At 40.5% G+C, this 18,929-nt stretch overlaps 1 protein-coding gene across 4 annotated transcripts in view; it reads right to left on the reverse strand.

The window, feature by feature from the left end:
* Positions 1-18,929, reverse strand: part of SLC25A53 (solute carrier family 25 member 53) — a 57,547-nt gene that overhangs the window by 31,866 nt on the left and 6,752 nt on the right. The window contains exons 2-4 of one of the 4 annotated variants that reach the window (XR_451049.3): positions 11,644-11,870; positions 7,663-7,709; positions 5,565-5,875 (exon numbers count right to left, since the gene is read on the reverse strand). The gene's annotated coding sequence lies outside the window, so the exon portion shown is untranslated. Of the gene's footprint in view, positions 1-5,564; positions 5,876-7,662; positions 7,713-11,065; positions 11,164-11,643; positions 11,871-18,929 lie in introns of those variants that run through there. The other 3 variants (XR_003623456.2, XR_009006737.1, XM_007182756.3) reach the window with 3 other exon arrangements.

Here is an 18,929-nt window from a genome sequence, read left to right on the forward strand (position 1 = left end):
CAATAAGTAGGAAAATAAACATATCAGAATCAGGACTCAGACCTGTAGTGTCTCTTTAAATCTTCACAATGACCTTATGAGGGAGCTGTCACCACAAAGGAGGCAACTAAGACTACAGAGTTTACAGAGCAAGATAAAGCCACTGAGAAACTACCAGTCCTCTCGTTTCATAGGTATATCTCTTCCTGCCAAACTGATGAAAGCAAGCAAGCAAGCAAAGATCTAAATGAATGGAGAGACATGCAGTGCTCATTGACTAGAAGACTCAATATAGTAAAGATGTCAATTCTCCCCAAAGTGATCTCTAGGTTTAAAATAATTAGCATCACAATCCCAGAAAGATTTTTCATAGATATAGACAAGCTTATTCTAAAATTTGTGAGGAAAAGCAAAGTAACTATGATGGCTAAAACAATTTTGAAAAAGAAGAATAAACTGGGGAGAATCACTCTATCCAATGATAAGATTTATTATATAGCTACAGTAAATTGAGGCTGTGTGATATTAGAGGAATGAGAGATACAGATCAGAGGAAACAAATAGAGAACTCAGAAAGAGACCAACACAAATACACCCAACTGATTTTTGACAAAGGTGTAAAACAAATCAATAGAAGAATAGCTTTTTCAAAAAATGGTGCTTGAACAATTGAACATCCACAGGCAAAAAAAAAAAAAAAAAGAACTTCAACCCGAACATCACACCAGATACAAAATTTAACTGAAAATGAATCATGAACTTAAGTATAAAATGTAAAACTATGAAACTTTTAGCAGAAAAACATAAGAGAAAATCTTTGGGACCTCGATCTTGCTGAAAAGATCTTAGACTAGACACCAAAAAACATGACATACATAATGGAAAAAAGCATTATTAACTGGACTTCACCCAAACTAAAAATTATTGTGCTGAAATAGAGCCTGTTACGAGGATGAAAAGACAAGCAATAGACTTGGAGAAAATATTTGCAAATCACATATCCAACAAATAATTGGTATCTAGAATATGTAAGGAATTCTGAAAACTCTACAGTAAAAAACAAACGATCCAATTAGAAAATGAGCAAAAGACATGAATAGAATCTCACCAAAGAAGACATACAGATGGCAAAGTAGCACATGAAAAGATGTTCAACATCATTAACCATTAGGGGAATGCAAATTAAAACCACAATAAGCTACCATTATATACTCATTAGAATGGATAAAATATAAAATAGTAATACCAAATGTTGGCAAACATGTGGAAAATAGGATCTGTCATACAATGTTGCTGGGAATATAAAATAGTAAGGCTCTGGATATCATTCTGACGGTTTCTTATAAAACTAAACATGCATTTACCATATGACCCCGCAAGCACACTCTTGGGCATTTATCCCAGAGAAATGAAAACATGTTCACACAAAAACCTGTACATGAATATTCGTAGCAGCTTTATTCATAATAGCAAAAGCAGGAAACAACCCAAATGTCCTTCAATTAGTGATTGGATAAACAAACCTGGTACATCCATTCAGTGGAATACTACTCAAGAATAAAAAGGAACCAACTATTAATATACACAGCAACTAGGACGGACCTCAAGGGCATTTCACTTGGTGAAAAAAGTCAATCCCCAAAGGTTACGTATTATAGGGTTCCATTTATATAACATTCTCAAAATGCCAAAACTATAGAGATTGAGATTAATCGTTGCCAGGGTATAAGGACGGAGCAGGGGGCTGAGAATATAAAGGGGTAGCACAAGGGAACACTTTTGAGATAACTGAACAGTTTTATATCTTGACTGTGGTGGTTGTTACACAAATCTATACATGGGGTAAAACTGTAGAGAGCTACATGCACTCATGAAAATGAATGCATGTAAAAAGTGATGACGGGGCTTCCCTGGTGGTGCAGTGGTTGAGACTCTGCCTGCCAATGCAGGGGACACGGGTTCGAGCCCTGGTCTGGGAAGATCCCTCATGCCGCGGAGCAACTAGGCCCGTGAGCCACAACTACTGAGCCTGCGCGTCTGGAGCCTGTGTTCCGCAACAAGAGAGGCCGCGATAGTGAGAGGCCTGCGCACCGCGATGAAGAGTGGCCCCTGCTTGCCACAACTAGAGAAAGCCCTCGCACAGAAACGAAGACCCAACACAGCCAAAAATAAATAAATTAATTAATTAAAAAAAAAGTGATGACAACTGAATATGGTCTGTAGTCCAGTTAACAATACTGTACCAATATCAATTTCCTGGACTTGATATTTTATGGTAATTACATAAGATACTGTCATTGAGGGAAGCTTGGTGACAGGCACTTGAGCCTCTCAGCACTGCTTCTGCAACTTCCTGTGAGGCCATAATTATTTGAAAGCAAAAGGGGGGACTTCGCTGGTGGTCCAGTGGTTAAGACTCCAGGCTTCCAATGCAGGGGGCGTGGGTTCAATCCCTGGTCAGGGAACTAAGATCCCACATGCCTCGCGGCCAAGAAGTAATAATAATGAATAAAAGTATATAAAATGTAGCATTAAAATGTTTTTGAAAAATAAATAAAAACAAAAAGTTTTTTTAAAAAGCTACTGTGGGATTTCCAGAGTTTCAAAAAGTAGCCTTGGTGACTTTAATTACTAGAATCATTCTGTGCTACTTCCTTTTCATGCATAGCTGGGGTAGTTTAAAAATTCCTTTTCCTTTTGGCAAGTTTTGCAAACATGTGCTCAAAGGAAGTACACTAGTGCTTCTTTTTAAAATTCTGACAGCTTTTTTACAATACAGTTTAAAATAAAATTACATGCACATGGTAAAAAAAGATCCTACTTAAAAAAAAAAAAAGATCACTACTATGTTTTTAGACCCTAAAGACTTTTGCTTATATAGGTTATAGATCTACCAATATTTACTATATTCAAAATCAAAACTGAAAATATCTAAAAACATTTATTAATTCATTAAATAACAATAAACCCACATGTTAACATAAACAACATATTTTATTAAAATAACTATTTTCCAAAACAAAAACTAATTTAGAAATATTTTATATTTTTGAAAATCCCTGTAATGTCTGCCTTAATACAAGACAGCTAGACTCTCGTATTTGCTTCATCATTGTGATATGATTGTGGTTATTTTGGTTGATGTGTATGAAGAAGATCCAACCTTATGGAGATATGTAGTGGAAAAAAGGAGGATTTCCCAGAACTTTGAATGCGTCTCAGGTGTCAGGTGTCTCCAGGGTCCCTAGACCACACTTGGAGAACCACTGTGCTGGAGATACATACTGAAATATTTACAAAGGAAATGTTAGGATGTCTGAAATTTGCATTAAAATACTCCAACACACACACATACACATATACACGTCAATTCTCATTATACATGGTAGTTATGTTCAATAAAATTACCTTGAGCAGTGAACTAGCAAATGCTGAGTCACTGAGGTTCCTGCAAGCCCCTGGTCACATTCTCATCAACCAATCAACATATAACCTTGTTTCACCTGTGTTTCTGTTTAAAGACACCTTATTTTATATTTCTTAAAATAATGAATTATATGCAGTTTTTTAAAAAATAAATTTATTTATTTATTTATTTATTTTTGGCTGTGTTGGGTCTTCGTTGCTGTGCGCCGGCTTTCTCTAGTTGCGGCGAGCGGGGGCTACTCTTCATTGCAGTGCACGGGCTTCTCATTGCAGTGGCTTCTCTTGTGGTGGAGCACGGGCTCTAGGCATGCGGGCTTCGGTAGTTGTGGCACACGGGCTCAGTATTTGTGGCTCACGGGCTCTAGAGCACAGGCTCAGTAGTTGGGGCACAGGGGCTTAGCAGCTCCGCAGCATGTGGGATCTTCCCAGACCAGGTCTCGAGGCCCTGTCCCCTGCATTGGCAGGTGGGTTCCTAACCACTGTGTCACCAGGGAAGTCCCTGCACTCTTTCTTTATAATACCAAGAAAGGTCTAACGTTTTCCTGACCCGGGAAAATGACTTTAAATTTAAAGTAACATGACTTTAAATTTCTTTGGCTCTCAGCCTCACAAAAATGTTGTTTACTATGCTTTGGAAAGTTTGGCTGTCATCTTATGAACCCACAATTTAGCTGCTTTTCCATCTTTGCCATAGCTTCATCGCACACAAATGGTATTTTAGTGATTTCTGGAGTGGTGTCACATATAGGTCAGCAAATTTCCTCTTCCCTTTTCTGGATGTACCGTATTGTTAAATCAATAAATTGAACTCACAGTCAACATCACTAACTCATGTCTGAGTGAAGCTTATCCAATGCATGCATTTTCTCTGTAAGGTACATCACAGCCTTCTTGCTGTGTCAGCTTATGAACTCTGTTCACTCCCTTATATTCATTGAGGGTTATGGCATCTCAATTAATTTCTTCTTTTCCACCCCTAAGTTTTTCCATTACCTAAAGTAATTTCAAGTTCCACGTTTTTACTCGTCCAACACCCTGGCCTCTCACTCCCTTGATCATCTTGTCTCCAATGACCTTCTTTCATGGCCATACCCTGAACTTTGTGATCACCTAGAATTCTTTATTCTTGAAACAGTGAACTTTAGTCTACTTCTGTCTCTCCAGCTCATGCTCTCTCTTATCCCCACTGCACTAACTCTTCAATCTTATCAAGACCTCCTTGATCCATCCATTTTCCTCCCATCATGGCTTCCCATTTCCTTGTTTTTTACTCTATATCTTATAATCAATCGCTTCAACCTCTCTGACCAATATTCTCATCAAACCTTGCCCCCAAGATATCAGCTCTGAATCCACACAAGAATTGTCTTTTCTATCTTATGCTATGGGTTCTAAGAACTGATAATGAAAATATCATGGGTATAATGATCAGTACTCTCTCATTTTTGTGGTTTTTCAATCTAATACCACCTGGAAATCCTCCCACAAAACTTCAGTCAGTTCCTGCTCTCACTTCTCACAATAGCTCTTCCAAATCTTCATCACTATCCTCAAGCCCAATACCTATTCCTGCTCCCAACATTCTCAGTACACAGAATAAACTCTTTGTTAACAGGAAAAACAGAACTAAGGATGTGAATTCTAGTCACTTCCTGGTCTAGGTTAAGTGAGTAAGCGAAAGAAAGTACCACAGTCAACCAATTCTTGGGAGATCCATTACTGTCCAACCAACCTTCATATACTCTCTTATGTCCAGTACCTGGGAAAGCCTGAGATTTTTAAAGATTCAGAGGAGGGAAGACATCTCCTATTTTAGAGATTAAAGTGCCCCACTACCCTTATGTCTAACATCAGCTCCTCTACTGGAGTTTTGGATCTCATCCCTTGCCTTCTCAGAAATTTCATGCATCAGTCATCACCTCTCTCTTCTGTATCTTCAACCTTCTCTGTCTCCTAGCTCCTTCCCCATTAGCTGCAAACATTCTCAAGTCCCTACTATCTTTAAAAAAATCCTACCACAATCTTATGAGACCTTCCAGCTGCCATCTGATCTTTCCCTTTCCAAGCTTATTGGAAGTATAACATGCATTTACAATCTCTATTACTTCAATGCCCAATGTTCCAGTTATACACTGCTGTGTAATAAACCACCCGCAAACTTGGGACTGAAAACAATAATCATTTTATTATTGTCATGAATGGGTGGGTGAGAAATTTGGGCAAGGCTTACTGGACAGTTTTTCTGCCCCATGTGGCATCTACTGGAGTCACTCAGTGGCATCCAGCTGGCGGCTAGGCTGATCTGGTGGAGCCAAGATGGTTCTGGTTTCCTTTATGCTTGGCGTCTTGGTGGGGATTTCTGGAACCCTGGGTGCAGCCGGGCTTCTCTCTCTCTCTCCATGTCGTCTCACAATTTCTCCATGTGGTCTCTCTAGTAGGGTGATCAGACTTCTTAAATGATGGCTCGGAGCTCCAAAAGATCAAGGCAAAAGTTACAAGGCTTCTTATGACCTACTCTCATAAGTCAAGCACCATCACTTCCCTGCATTCTATCAGTTAAACTTATTTAGAGACTTCACCAGATTCAAGACTAGGGGACTATACAGGAGTATGATTACTGGAAGGAATGGTTAACAGAAAACACATGTTAAAGTCTACCACACCCATGCACTCCTCAAACTGCAATCTGGCAACACTCCTTGCCACTCCACCGAAATTGCAATTTCTGAGGTAAAGACCTCTTAGTTGTTAAATCCAATGCCAGCTTTTCAGTACTTGCTTTGCTTGCTTTTTCTGCTGAACTGGACCCTACTGACCACTAACTCCTTCATGAAATTCTCCTCCCCTGACTTTTGTATACCACCTTTCCTTGTTTGTCTTTAATTTTTCTGACTGTTTCTCAGTTTCCTAGAGTGACTCATTTCTTATGCTCTCCCCTTAACTACTGGGCTTTGTTATCAGTTCTCTTCTCACCCTGTACATGCTATTTGGTTACATCACCTAGACCTATGGCCTCATCTATCACTTATCCACTGGAGATTCTCCATTATACATCTCCATCCCAGATCTCTCTCCAGTCCTCAGACTCAGATGTACTCTGACTGGATGTCCCACAGGTACCTCAAACATGGCCAAAGCTGAATTCATCTTCCCCCTTAAACTTGCTCTCTTTCTTATATCCTCTATTTTGTATTGACCATCCTTCCAGATGCCCAAGGCAGAAATCTGGAAGTCATCCTTAACTCTACCCTCTAATTCCACCTCAAATACTTTGTCACCAATCCCCAACCATTCAACCTGCTAAAATGTTTTGCAATTTATCCACTCTTCTCCATCCCAGATACTAGATCTGGCAGAGGACTGGGTAGGGGCCTTGGCCTCTCATTCTGATCTATGAATTATATAGAAGTTACATTTACCACAATAAACTCAGATAACTTTTTTTAAAGAGGAGGTGACTAAGAGATATCAGGACAGGGGATATTTAAAAAGTGAATCTCCTTATGGAAAAAGGCACTCAGGTTTGTGGCAGCAGGGCCCTGCCTGTCCAGAGTGAACTCATTTTAGCTCATGGGAAAGCCCAGGTGGGGGCTTATCAAGCTTCTCATACCTCCAAACCTGTCATCCTGAAACTTCATCACATTTAGCTTATCCGGTTATAAAACTGCCTTTTTCAAGTCACATCATTGAGAGCTAACATCTAGATATAATCTGGGTATAATTTCTTATTACCTGACTAGAAGAGTCTTGCTACATTGGCCACAGGTTATACAATAGTGACCAGGCAGGTTCTGGCTTCCAGTAAATGACCGAGTAGCTTCTATCAAGCCACCTTTCCTTCAGATATAACAACAATATACTCTGGACAAAATATTAAAAAACAACTACCTGAAAGTACTGACAAACAACCTGAAGCATGCAGAAACTGGAAAAGAAACTACACTTAAAGGATAGGATTAGAACCAGGTGAGATTCCCAATTTTTAAGGCTTTTAGCCACAGAGCAGGCCCCAATCAGTGACCAGATAGGTTGTAAAACTGAGTCTTTACCGGAAGACAGAATTCAGGATTTCAGCAGCTGGAGCCTATGGAGGTAAAATACTGGAATGGAGAGATCTTGACAGGTGGAGCCCTAAATTCTGTGTATAAACTCTGTCCAACTCTCTGGCCAACCTCTGAACCATGCACGCACAGGGCAGTCTCCAAATAGCTCAGATAAAACTAAAAGAACTAAATAGAAATTTCAGCTGGTACTTACTGCAGGGGAAATTGAGTATGGAGTTTGAGTTCAGTCAAGTTGACTACCTGCTAAAACAAAAAAATCAATACTCTTCAGAGGGACACAATGGAATCCAGATTCTCTACAACATGTCCTCTGACAAATCCAAATGACTGGGCATATCGGAAACAGAAAAATGTGACCCATACTGAAGAAAAAAGGTAATGAAGACTAGCCCCCAAGATGACATAGATATTGGAATTAACAGAGTGGAGTTTTTAAGCAGCTATTATACCTATGTCCAAGGATACAGAGGAAAACATGCTCAAAATGAACAGCAACCTGTTGCATTCCATCCAGGTAGAGATGATCAATATGTAGATATGGGCAACTGATTCAAGGTGTAGAAGAGACATGGCAAGACTGGCCAGGAGCGACAGTACCCACTGACATCCCCTTAGTTCAGATTCTCATTGTTTCTCATGTAGACTATTAAAACAGTCTCATAAATTATCTTTCTGCTTCTGGTTACTATTTACTATGACCCCCCCACACACACACACACAGACCCTAAGCACATCTACATTGATTCCAGAATTAACTTTTAGAATACAGCTTTAATCAGGACTTTATTGGTTGCAAGTGACAGAAACACAACTTTGACTTGAACACAAGAGGGAATTTATTGGAAGTCTCACATAATCATACAAAGGGCAAGGATGTGGATGGGCCTCAAGGACAAGACCAGAGACTTGAACACTAATAGGAATTTACAGCTCATCCTGCATGCTGACTGCATTTTCTCAGACAAGCTTCCTCCCTGGAGTTGTAAAAGGGCCACCAAGAGGTCCTGGCCACACATCTCCAAGCTATGCCACAAAAGTGGGACACAATACTTTCCCCCATTTAAATTGGTTTTAAAAAATTGAAGAGAAGGATTCTGATTGTTCTGATCTAGATCACACGCCCATATGTCAACCAATCAAATCAACTGTGACTGGGGAGATGATAGGGTACTTGGACTGGAAGCCCCAACTAGAACTCCATGGCTGGACAGGAAAGGAGCAGCACTCCCCCTGAATAAACAGGGTTTTGTTTCCAAGGGAAGGGAAAGACCCTGGGTAAACAAACAAAAATAATAAAGGTCCAACAGGTTTCCTGTATTCTCTACCTCAACTCCTGGTAACCCCATCCTCCTTGCAATCACCCATGGCAGAGTTCTGGAACTTCTCTTATAGCAGAGACTGCCAGTTGTCCCCATTATCTGTTCTTTCCTTCCCTCCACCCAGCATTTTGCTGCTTAGAACATGAACGTGATGACTAAAACTCTATCTTGTACCATGGGGACAAGTGTCACACTGTGGAGATGACAGGCCATTAAGCCTTCTAGGGTTTAATGAATTTCTTTCTTTAATGAAAGAGAAATGAATTTCTATCCTGTTTAATCCACTGTTATTTTGGATGTCTGATAGCTCACAGCTGAACCTAATCCTAACCCCCTCACTCCTCACATCTAATCAAGGCAAAACAATCTAGAAGTTAAGAGTGGCATGCAGTGAAACAGGTAAGAGTGGGTTAGAACCAACCACCTGGACTTAAATCTAGGCTCTGTCATTTACCCGCTCTGTGATCCTCCGCAAATTGCTTTATCTCTCTGTACCTCAGTTTCCTCAGGCATAAAATGAGGTCAATAATGTTATCTACCCCATAGATCGGTTGTGAGAATTACGTGAGATAATTCACATAAACACTGAGAGTAGCGCCTGGCACATAATAAACGCTGAGTGAGTGTTAGTTACCGTTTTCAATGCCTGCCAATTTTACCTACTGAAAGTCCTGGAAGACAGTCCATACCTCCACTGCCCAAGTGCCACTTTATTCCACTCCAAGGAGCCCTGCCTCCAGTCCTATTCCTCGACAGCATCCTCCACACTGCCTCAGCCTGATTTTTCTAGAGCACCCCGATCTGACCAGGTCACTCCTTTTTGAACCCTCTTGATGACACCCCATTATCTACAGAATGAAGTCTTAACTCCACAGCTGGGTGACCAAGGCCTTTTTGGCATTTGGCACTGGCTCACCACCTGCCACTCCTCCACCACCGACCACACCCTGGCTGCAGCACTGAGCTATCCTCTACCACCACTTCCTTACCTGCCTCAAGAGTGTCAACCACTCCCACTCTCTCTCTCCTGAACTCTTTCCTCTCTTGGCTTCTGTGGCATCACACTGTCCTGATTTTCTTCCAGTCTCCCCGGCTGTTCCTTTTTCATCTTTCTCATGGGCTTCTCATTTTCCACTCCCTTGGTAAGTGTCAGGGTTCCCTTCTTAGTCCACTCCCTGTTTCACTGCATGTCCTCTCCCGAGTGATGGCATCTACCGTCAGGCTTTCAAGCTCCACCTACACGCTGTGATCCCCTGATCTTCACTCCTGACCGCCGACCTGAGCTCTGGTCTCACACATCCTCCTGTAGATCACAAGGACACAACCTTAGCATGTCCAAAGTGGAACTCATCTTCCACCCCTACTCGCTTCTCCTCTTTGCACTGAATCTACTGGTGGCACCACCATTATCCAAGCCAGAAACGTTCATTCTCTACATCTAAGAAATTACCAAATACTGCCAAATTCACATCCTCAGTAACTCTCCAGTCTGTCTTCTCCTCTCCATACTCACCGCCATTGTTTTAGTCTGGCACTCCTCCTCTGTAGCATGAACTCAGCAATAGCCCCTTCTCTGCCTCCAATCCAAATGATGACGTGTGTCACCTACCTACAGTGATAACCTTATCATGCCACCGCCCTGCCTGAAACTCTTCACTGGTTCCCACTGCCCAGTCAGACAAAATTATTCCTTTCCCCATAGTTGTTAAATACCTACTATGTACCAGGGACTATGTTAAGTTTTGGGTTGGCCAAAAAGTTCGTTCGGGTTTTTCCATAAGATGTTACAGATTACAATGTTGACCATGAACTGGCCCCTGCCTTCTAAGCAATTTGCCACCTATCTGGGAAGACAGATACACAACCACATACTAATAACATAATGTATTAAGTCTTGTGATAGATATATTCACAGAGCATTACAGGAGCATAAGACTGAGTTCCTTGAAGCAGAGACTGGGGTCTTCCTAATCTTTGTATCCCCAACATCTGGTACCAGGTCTGATTCAATAGAGAATTGTTTCTGAATACTGAACTGATGATCCTCTCTGATCCTCAGTTTCCCTCTATGTAAAATGGCTCACAGCTCATATATCAAATGAATTAAATCTATGAACTATGTTTGAATCCAGATTTGAATGAACCAAATGCAATTTTAAAAATGAGACAACTAGGTAAATTTGAATACTTGGTATATATTTGATAATGTTAGGATATTATTGCTTGGGTTTTTTTAAAGTGTTATAATGATACTGTGGTGTGTTTAAAAGTCCTTACCTTTTAGGGGCTTCCCTGGTGGCGCAGTGGTTGGGAGTCTGCCTACCAATGCAGGGGACACGGGTTCGAGCCCTGGTCTGGGAGGATCCCACGTGCCGCGGAGCAGCTGGGCCTGTGAGCCACAATTACTGAGCCTGCGCGTCTGGAGCCTGTGCTCCGCAACGAGAGGCCGCGACAGTGAGAGGCCCGCGCACCGCGATGAAGAGTGGCCCCCGCTTCCTGCAACTAGAGAAAGCCCTCGCACAGAAACAAAGACCCAACACAGCCATAAATAAATAAATAAACAAATACTTTAAAGTCCTTACCTTTTAGAGGAATGTAAGAAAGTATTTAAAAATGAAATTATGCAGTGAAAAATTATCTGGGATTTGCCTGAAAATAATCCAGTGGTGTTGGATGGGGGGTATAGCTGAAACAAGCCTGGCCACGACTATGTTAATAATTGCTGAAGCAAGATGATGGACAAAATAAATGACAAAATTAATCTCTCAGGGTTCTGTGGCAATTCAACAACATGATTATATAAAGTTTCTGATACAGTGCCTGCTGTCTCAAAAAATGTTAGTTTTGCTTCTCACCTCACTCTTTTAATTCCATCCAGGGCAAAGCAGGAGAAACAAGTCGGTGGTGTGGGAGCTAGAAGCCCAACATGCAAAGAACTGGAAATATATTCAGCATCGTTTCTCTCCTCTGCCTGGTAAAGACAGAGCGGCTTGAGCGCCAGATGACTCCCAAACAGCCTTGGGTAGGGATAGCAGTGCTCCAAAACAGCACAACAAAGGGGAAGAAATCATGACTTGAATTTCTGTGGAGAGGAGAGAAAAACTGCGTCAGACATAAACATGAACTCTTGGCTGGAAAGGGCTCCTCTTTTCCTCTGCTACTTGAATCCCTGTGCAGTACTGCCACCTGGTGGCTCTCTAGCATCGCTTTACCTAGTTCCTGGATGCAGTTGGCTCTCAGAGATCTGACTGCACTGAAAATTCTAGAAGGGAACAGCCCCTCTCAACCAAATGCTCCCTGAATTGCTCAAAGTTGAGCATAACATATCATATCCCTCATGTCCTGCAAAGTGCCTTGTACTCAAGCTCTGTTATAGCACCTCTCACTACATTAGGATTGTTTACCAGTGAACATTCATTCACCTAACAAAATTACTAGGCATGGGAGACACAAGAGTGAACAGTTGAATTCTGTTTAATTGAGCATATAAACAGAGTTAAACATGTAAACAGAAAATTAAAATAATCACCTTCCCACCCACTATAAAATTAGTTACATTTAACATTTGTTGAACATTTACTATATGCCAGGAACTTGTCTAAGTCCTTTATGTACACATGTATTAACTCATTTACCTCTTACAGTAATTCTGTGAGACAGATATTATCCTGCAGAGACACAGAAAGGTTAGGCAAATTGCCCAAGGTCACAGAGCTAGGAAATGTTAGGGCTCAGATTCAAGCCTGACCTGGGTCCAGAGCCCCTGCTCTAGTTTAAAAAAATACCACTGCGCCTCTACCCTCCCCAGTGCCTGTTTGATGAGCGAATAAATAAAAACTTTGGACCTCTGAAACCCAAGGAGAGAAAAGCTCAGGTAGTAGAATCTACTCCCAGGAGGTTAAGCTGATCAAGGACTTGATTCCATCCCTCTGAATCTCACCTAGGCCCTGGGGGTTCTCTCTGTGGGATCCCTGCCTCTATTGCAGTGCCCTGTTTAATGTTCTGTCTCTCAAACATAAACAGAAAACACTCCATACAATTCTTCCTAACATATGGAAACATGCTGGCATTTTCAATAATATGCTACCAAATTCTAAAGGTGAACTGAACAGAAATAAACAAAGCAATTGCAGGAAGCATTCAAAAACAATTTCAATTCTGACCATACCGACATGGTTTCCAGCTTTGCGCATTTGGTATCTGGATTTGTGGCTGGACTCAGATTAAAAATCTGGCTGCCTTAGGGATATAATGTACAACATGATAAATACAATTAACACTGCTGTATGTTATATATGAAAGTTGTTAATAGAGTAAATCCTAAGCCTTCTCATCACAAAGAAAACTGTTTTTTCTATTTCTTTAATTCTGTACCTATATGAGATGACGGATGTTCACTAAACTTATTGTGATAATCACTTCATGATATACGTAAATCAAATCATTATACTGTATGCCTTAAACTTATACAGCGGTGTATGTCAATTATATCTCAAAACTGGAAGAAAAAAATATATGGATGCCTTTTGGTGAGCACTTACTCTGTGCAAGGCATTGTATTTTGCACTATTGATGCATTATCCCATTTAATCTTCTCACCAAATCTGTGAGGCAGGAAGGTACCCCTATTTCACAGATAAATAGGGTCAGAGAGGTTAAATTGCCCAGGATCATACAGCTAATAAGCATATAAGCAGAAAGTCTGGGATTTGAACTTAAGCAGTCTGACATCAGAACCTGAATTCTTGACCATTATGATATACTGCCTCCCCCATTTTTTTGATCATTGCCTAGTCTCTGGCTTTCTCCCAGGGATAAGCCTGGGATATATTCTTACAGTGGCTCAGTGAGGGGAATTAATTACAGATATCTCAGTCAGTTGCATTAAATTTAACTGCTTTCCTACTCACCACACATTTCCTTCAGCTAACCAACATGCACCCATTCTTGCAGGATCAGATCAAACCCGTGCCTCCTGCAGGAAGCCTTCCCTGATCTCTCCAGCCCACTACTCATTGGTTCATTCAGTAAGTGTTTGTTTCCCCCTTTTTAATATCATTCTCTCCCAAATTCCTTCTCAAGGAAAGGTCCAAGTCCAATAAACTTTCTGGGGAATACGGTGAATAGTAAAGGGGAATTGGCCCATCTCTGGAGAAGTCTGGCTCAAACATATCTCCAGGTTTTCAGATGCCTATGAGCACAGAAAGAAACAACCTAGTTGGGGAAAAAACAACATTATCTCACTGGCTGCCCATAGTTTTCACCCACTGTCCTACTCATGATCATAGCCCAGCCTCAGTCCAGGACAGTCTTTTAGAGTCCTGAAGACACAGGAAGAGGCCATTTTCAGCATTTTCATTGTTAGTCCAAATCCTGCCCACTGCTAAGAAGTTCTGAGCCAAATAGCCACACAAGATTGTTATTTTAGATGGAGATCTGATTGTACCCTAAACAGAATAAAAATCTATGAGTAGGAGCTTTCAGAATGGCACAGTAGGAACCTCTGAAGATCCACTCTTGCAAAACAGCAATGAGAACACTGGCAAAAAGTGTTAAAATCAACTTTTTCAGAACTGGAAATGATTCAAAAGTTTGCAGACAATCTGAGGAGCATTTATTCAAGAAAACTACTGAGTTTTGCTAAGAACACTGATCTTTGGGGCCTTTTAACTTGCCCTATTTCAACCCCCTCTCTCCTGTTCAGTGGTAGCCTTGAAAACCAGCAGCCTCACACCCATGGTAAAAGGCCATGAAAGCCAGCTGCCTAACAGTCACTGGTGGGGGCAGAATAGCCTGGAGCTCCTCAAAAACTCCCATCCTCAGAGCACTATGACTATTTGATCTGTCAGCTCCCTGAAAAAGCCTCTTTCCCATGGCTTGTAGTTATTTGACATGATTCAGCAGGGCGTGAGATAGTGGGAAAAGCCCTATTTACAGGGCATTTGCCAAACATTTTCAGTGGCAATTGTTTAACATCACAGCTGCCTAGGCCATGATACCTGTTGGGAAAAACAAAAGACTGACCAAAAAACTTAAAAGGAAGATCTGGAGAATGAGATGTCCAAAAAGGTCTTTGAAAAGCTACAGTACATTCCTGAGGATCTAAAAGTACACACACATTAAGGGCTGTGCACATGCCCAGGAAAGACATTAGAAGGCTCCCATGTCACACCTCTGGCTAACCTTGAGAGTCTGTGAAAACAGGAAGTGAAGGCTAAGGCATAATTGTGAACCGTTTACCAGAGCACTGACAGTGTACCACAATACACGCAGAGCCTTTCTGCAAAAAGTGGGAGGGTTATTGGTTCAAGACACTTTAGAAAACCTCTGACCAATTATTAGCTGACAACTAACCCACAGTGACATAACTGGGCAAGACTTCAGTGGCTACACACAACAGGAAATACAGACTTTACAGAATTAGTCCAAGAAAGACACTAAACAAATAGCAACAACAAAAAACAGCAACAACAACAAACCCTTGCAGTGTGAATGTGATTTCCAGAGTTGCCACAGTATTCAAAATGTCCACTTTTAAACAAAAAATATGAGACACACGAAAGAAAGAAAGAAAGAAAGAAAGAAAGAGAGAGAGAAAGGGAGGGAGGGAGGAAGGAAGGAAGGAAGGAAGGCCCAAATACAGGAAAAAAATCAGTCAATGGAAACTGTCCCTGAGGAAGCTGAGACATTAGACTTACTAGACAAAGGCTTCATATAACCTATTATAAGTATGTTGAAAGAACTAATTAAATCAAACCATGTACAGAGATTTAAAGTATGATAAGGATGTTTCACCATACAGAGAATATCAATAAAGAGACAGAAATTATTAAAAAGAGCCAAACAGAAATTCTGGAGTTGAAAAGTACAATAAATAAAATATTCACTGGAGGGGCTCAACAGCAGACTTGAGCTGGCAGAAAAAAGAATCATCAATATTGAAGACAAGTCAATTGAGATTGGCCAGACTGAGGAACAGAAAGAAAAAAGAATGAAGAAAAATGCACAGAGCTTCAGAGACCTATGAGCATACCAACATACACATAATGAGCCCCAGAAGGAGAGGAGAAAGAGAAAGGGACAGAAAGTATATTTGAAGAAAATATGCCTGAAATTCTCCAAATTTGATGAAAAACATTAATCTATACATCTGTGAAGCTCAACAAATTCCAAGATAAACTCAAAGGAATTCACACCTAGACAGATCATAAGACCAGAAACAAGACAAGGATTTCCATTCTTGCCACTTCTATTCCACATTGTGCTGGAAGTTCTAGCCAGGGCAATGAAGGGAGAAAAAGATATAAAAAGCATCCATGTTGGAAAGGAAGAAGTATTTGTAGGTGGCATGATCTTTTACATATAAAATCCAAAGGATTCACAAAAGTCCTATTATAATTAATAAAATCAGCAAGGTTGCAGGTCAACATACAAAAATCCAATACATTTATATACCGTAGCGATGAACACTCCAAACAGGAAATTAATAAAACAATTCCGTTTATAATACCATAAAAATTACTTAGGAACTAATTTAACAAAAGAAGTGCAAGACTTGTATACTGAAAACTACAAAACAATTGTTTAAATAAATACAAACAATCCCGTGCCCATGGATCAGAAGACTTAATATTGTTAATATGGCAATACTCCATAAATTGTTCTACAGATTCAATGCAATCCCTATCAAACTCCTTGCTGTCTTGCAGAAATGGATGAGATGATCCTAAAATCACATGAAAATTCAAAGGGTCCAGAACAGCCAAAACAATCTTGAAAAAAAAAGGAAGAAGAAAGTAATAGGACTCAGAGTTCATGCTTCCAAAAATTACCCCAAAGCTATAGTAATTAAGACTGGCACTGGTGGAGGATTAACATACAGATCAGTGGAATAGAATTGAGAGTCCAGCAATAAACTCAGACCTTTATTTTCAACAAGGGTGCCAAAATCATTCAGTAAGAAAGAATAGTCTTTTCAACAGATGGTGCTGGTACAACTAGATATTAACAGGCAAAAGAATGAAGTTGGACTCCTACTTCACGTTATATGCAAAAAGTAACTCAAAATTGATCAAAGACCTAAATGTAAGAGATTAAAATATAAAACTAGAGGAAAAAATAGGTGTCAATCTTCCCAATCTTAGATTAGGCAGTTGTGTCTTAGACATGATTCCAAAAGCACAAGCGATGGCTTGTAATTGAGATTTGTTTTTAGTACAAGATTAAAACAACCAAAATAAATAAATAAAACTCCTGAAAACACTTTCTTAGATATAGTTCCTTAATTCTTTGGGTCTGTTCAGCATGTTTGGCTTCTCTAACACCTATTTATTACGTATGTGGGGTGCCACTCACGTCTCCCCTTAGGCACAAGGGTCTGTTTTAATAATTTTACTACTAATAATAATGACAGATATGACACCTAACATTTAAACAGCACTTACTGTTTAAACATGGATGAATCTAGACATTATCATACTAAGTGAAGTCAGACAGAGAAAGACAAATATCATATGATATCACTTATATGTGGAATCTAAAAAAAAAATGATACAAATGAACTTATTTACAAAACAGAAACAGGGAATTCCCTGGCGGTCCAGTGGTTAGGACTCCATGCTTCCACTGCAGGGGGCACAGGTTCAATCCCTGGTTGGGGAATTAAGATCCTGCATGCCGCGCTGCGCAGCCAAAACCAACCAACCAAACAAACAATCCAAAACAAAACAGAAACAGACTCACAGACTTCGAAAACAAACTTATGGTTACCAAAGGGGAAAGGTGGGCGAGGGATATATTAGGAGTTTGGGATTAACATATACACACTACTATATATAAAATACATAATCAACAAGGACCTACTGTATAGCACAGGGAGCTCTACTCAATATTCTGTAATAACCTATATGGGAAAAGAACCTGAAAAAGAATGGATATATGTGTATGTATAACTGAATCACTTTTCTGTACACCTGAAACTAACACAACATTGTAAGTCGACTACACTCTAATACAAAAAAAGAATAAAATAAACAGCACTTACTGTTTGCCAGGCACCATCCTAAGTGCTTCACCTATATTAACTCTGCAAATCCCCCTAACAACTCTCTATTTTACAGATAAGAAAACTACAGCACAGAGAGGTTTACTACCTTGCCCAGAGTCATCAAAGCCTATGGGGTGTGGAGCCCAAACTGCAACACAGGCAGTCTTCCTCCGGAGGCTGTGCTTTTCATCTGGGCAAGCTCCCTTAACTCCTCAGATGGAGGGGTTTTTATAAACCATGTGGCTTAGGACTAGACTGAGGCCAAAGTGCATTTCCTATTCCCACTGCCCCAGATTTTAAATCTTACAAACTGTACCTTCAGGTACCACAGACAAGGAGATACTTTTCCTATATAAATTTAGTCAAAATCACTTTGGCCCTGGGTGTGGGAATCAGGAAGAAGAAAGATTGGAGTAGAGCTAAGGAAAAGATACCTTTTTCAGAACCGAATAAGCAAAGGCAAGGAAACAAAAGATCACTATGCCAAAGGAGGAAGAATTCAGATTGGGAAGGGAGGGCATATGGGATTTTCCTTAGTGAGATTTGAGGTAGGAGTTATCAGGATGATGACCACAGGCCAGTAAGTACAGGGGCTAAAAGGTATATGGTTTTATCCATCCTATTACCTGTTTTTCAGCCACACCTATGGCCTCCATTACCTGGGGTCAGCTCTACTGAGAGAGCAGGACCTCTTGGGCAACCCTAGACCCCAGCCATATTGTCCCACTGTGATGCCCCCAGCAAGGCCAATAAAAGGCAGCCATTAGTAATGAGCTCTGCTTTTTTTTTTCTTTTAAAGAAATACTAACTTTCCCAAGGTTTTTACATAAAATGACATTTTGTGCCCAGCACATCATATTTTTCTTTTATCAGAACATTAATGCAAGAGTTCAGTGGGAGCTGTCTCACAGTCCTCAGAATTGCTACCAGGGAAAGATAAGTGGTGCAAGAGAGCAGTGGAAAAATACAAGCGCAGGAAAAGCTGGGGTTTTCTGGCTTTGTGTTTCTCCTTTCATGCATCAAAGCAATGCATGAGATAAGAACTTGTGATAAGTAAACAATACCCATGCCCCCTAAGGTCGTTGTTATCATCCC

Source organism: Balaenoptera acutorostrata, chromosome X, assembly GCF_949987535.1.
Source record: "Balaenoptera acutorostrata chromosome X, mBalAcu1.1, whole genome shotgun sequence".
NCBI classification, from domain to species: domain Eukaryota; kingdom Metazoa; phylum Chordata; class Mammalia; order Artiodactyla; family Balaenopteridae; genus Balaenoptera; species Balaenoptera acutorostrata.